Consider the following 3,651-nt stretch of genomic DNA (forward strand, 5'->3'; position numbering starts at 1 on the left):
TTCGCTAAGCGGCAAACGAGATCTGAGGTAGTTCCGCCTTGCATCATGGGATATAGGGTTGCCTCGAGCTGGTAAAAGGAGTTCTCGAGCTAAAGCAAGTGCCGAGTCGGAGCCGAGGATCGGCTCCGAACCCATCCAGCAAGAATGAAGGCGAGATTGACAACTTAACATCTATTTATATGAGCACCCTGAACAGACACCAGCCTGGTTAACAAGAGGAAAAACAATACTCCTACTTAAGAGTGAACCTTCAAGATATCCTAAAATCTATAGACCAACAGCTTGCCTTCCAACGGCATATAAACTACATACTGGAATTGATGCAGACAAGAGTTTATAGTCATTTAGAAGAAAACTCAATCATGGCAATAGAACAAATGGGTAATAAAAGAATGTCATATGGAGCAAACGATCATTTGGTGTTAAATAAAGTCATAATGGAGATCTGTAAAAAAGGAAAAAAATCTAATGTGAAGTTGTTCGATCTCGCCATTTGTTCTTACACACAGGATCGGCTCCGAGTCGGCCACATTCCAAGGTCTGTGTCTAAGAGAAGCTCGAGGCACAGTCCCTATCCCATGATCCTCTCCTGCTAACCCTCAGATCTAGTTTGCCACTGCAACACGTCTCATCGTCGAGTGAGAGCTCGGGCCAGTATCCTTTTTTCTATATAAAAATTTACTATATATTTCTAAAAAGTTAAAAATTATTATAGATTTTCTTAATATTAGCATTAGTATTAGTGTGTGTGTGTGTGTGTGTGTGTGTGCGTGTTAGTTTAAAATAGTGTTTAAGAATTTGTGGGAGCGGCTGCTCCTAGGCCTTAGGCCAATAACTTTCTGTCAGATTTTTCTGTGTGAAGTACCTTTCCTATTTACTTTTTTGTTGTAAATATTTACCTGTGTGTTTAGTCAGATTAGTTATTGTATATATATATATATATATATATATATATATATATATATATATATATATATATAGTTATATACAGATTAGTTTACATACTGTATTTTTCTATTCAGGACATGTCAGAGAAAGCCAAGTCTGGTTTTAAATGTTGCCACTGTGGACAGAAAATGTCCATAACAGACAACCACGTTTCCTGCGTCTACTGTCTAGGCTCTCTCCATCTTCAGGAGGACTGCTCCATCTGCCACTCATTTGGTGGCAGAGTGATGATGGAAAGACGCAGGAAACTGATTGAGAGGGGTCTCCTGAAGCCGGAGTTTCAGTAGGCATTAGAGAAGGCAGACCAGTCATCAAAGTCTTTGAAGGGGTCGAAGTCTTCGAAGGTATCGGAGCCCAGGTCATCGGCTCCGAGTACCTCTTTTAAGATTCGGTCGCCGGCTCCACAGACCTTGGAGCCGAGCATCGATCTGCTGCCTTGGGGCGAGGTCCAGGTCTTGGAGCCGGTGTCAGAGGTACTCCCTTCATCGATCCTTCGCTCGGTGACCTCTTCGCCCCCTTCGACCCGTTCCTCCAGAGCACTGTCAGACACCGATGTGGATCGAGTGGTGTAGAAGCTGCTGAAGAACACGGCCTTATCCAAACTAATTGCAGTTTCGTCCCAATTGGTTTTGAAGCTTAAAGCCCTTCCTGTTCCATCCATAGATCCTCCTTCGAGACCCATCGAGTCATCGGAGCCGGGAGTCGAGGATCTGATGATTGTTGATCCCCCAGAGCCAAAGCCTTCTTTAGTGCTTTCGGCTCCACTGACCTCGACAGCCTCGGTACCCATCGAGGGGTCTCAGAGCCGACAGTCTCTCCTCGGTTCGGGGGGGGGGGGGTCGAACCGAAGTTTCGGTTCTGACTCTTCCCTTCGGTGCCTTGGCACAGATTAGTTCGGCTCCGTCCTCTGGATTGGAGCCCGTGGTTCCGGGCCCGGGGAGGCTACCGTCTTCTTCGGAACAGGTGGAGGCCTCAGCCCGGGGCTCCAGTGCCTTCCAGGCCATGAGGAAGGTTTTGTCTAGTAAGACGTTCACATCTTCAGATTCCTCTTCTCCCTCCCCGAAAGGTCCGCATTCTGTCTCTGCACCACCGGTCCCCACCAAGCGTAGAGACCCAAAGCCTCAGTCAGCCCCAGAGGGTAAACCCTGCTCCTCGGAAGCTTCACCAGATGTCCCCTCTGATGAAGTCCCGAGGAAGAGATTGTGCAAGAGGAGGCACCTTGATTCCCCACAGGAATCACTGACATCGGACACCGACTTGGATGAGTCAGAGGGGTCCCCACAGTCCTCCTCCGAGGATGTCTCATTTGCCGACATCCTGGAAATTCTCAAACAGAGGGGGTGACTGGCAGTCACTTGCCCCCACTGAGGACGAGTCAGAGTTGCTAAAGGCTTTTGGGGCCCAACCTTCCACCTTCCTGGTAACTCCGCCCTTCGACGAGTTAATGGATTTAATAGCTCGAAGGGCATGGGAGTCCCCCTGACACTTTGGAACCAGTCCCTCGGAGGCCCAATAAGTACATCACTGCACCCCAGGATAAAGCATATCTCACCAAGGGAGTCCCAGTTGATACTATGGTGGTGGCGGCGGCCACCAAGAAAGAAATGTCTGAAGCATCTTCCTCTGTTCATCCTCCTAACAAAGACTCTAGGATGATGGACAGGTACGGGAAGTGCATTTTTAGTTCAGCGACTTTTTCCATGCGATCGCTGAACTACCTCACTCATTTTACCCGTCTTCAGAGAGATCTCCTCAAGGAATTGGGAGATACTCTACAGGGTACCACAGATGCTGCTGTATCAGACAAGGTGGCAGCACAGCTCAATAGCCTAAACTCTATCGTTAACTCATCCATGCGGCTCATTTTGTATGCAGCCGAAGGATCGAGTAGGGCTGCAGCTTCAGCGATCGCTCTGAGGAGACAATCCTGGATGTGCCTATGCTCCTTTGCGGAAGCCTTCAAGTCTTCCTTTATTAATGCCCCTATTGATGGCTCCTCCTTGTTTGGGTCCAAAGTGAAGGAGACACTCACTAGGTGTGAGCAAGAAGGAAAGACCCTGTCTGCCGTAGGGGTCTGTTTTTCCGCCCCTTCTAGACCATACCCCAAAGGGCAAAGAGGTGGAAAAATGTGGTTCCGGAAGACTTAGGGAGCTTTCCAATCCACACCTAGTGAAACCCCCTCCAGAGGCAGAGGAGGGGGAAGGAATGGAAGACGCCGCCCAGGTGGCAGAGGGGGTCCGCAGAACCAGGGCGACAGGGATAGCACCCCTGAGAAGCCCTTCCAGCACTCCTGAGTGGAGGCCCGGCTGTCCTGCTCTGGAGGCAGTCAGGGGTCACTTGGCTTTATACCCAGAGGCCTGGCTAAATCTCACTTCAGATTCCTGGGTAAAAAGCATAATAACCAGAGGATACAACATCCCTCTCTTAAACAATCCTCCCACCCAAAAACGATTCCCAGATGTTCCAACCACTCTGCGGGATCAGGCAGCCATAGAAATACAAAGGCTGTTAGAAAAAAGTCATCCAGCCAGTCCTGGCGGACCAAATAGGATCCGGAACTTACTCAAGGTTCTTTTTAGTTCCAAAGAAAACAGGGGACTGGAGGCCTATACTGGACCTCAGCAAACTCAATACCTTCGTGAAGAAGGAAAAATTCTGGATGGTCACGCTGCAATCGATCCTTCTGTTTCTTCAAATGAACGA

This window comes from Protopterus annectens, chromosome 3.part1, assembly GCF_019279795.1.
Source record: "Protopterus annectens isolate FY-2018-M chromosome 3.part1, PAN1.0, whole genome shotgun sequence".
Lineage (NCBI taxonomy): Eukaryota > Metazoa > Chordata > Ceratodontiformes > Protopteridae > Protopterus > Protopterus annectens.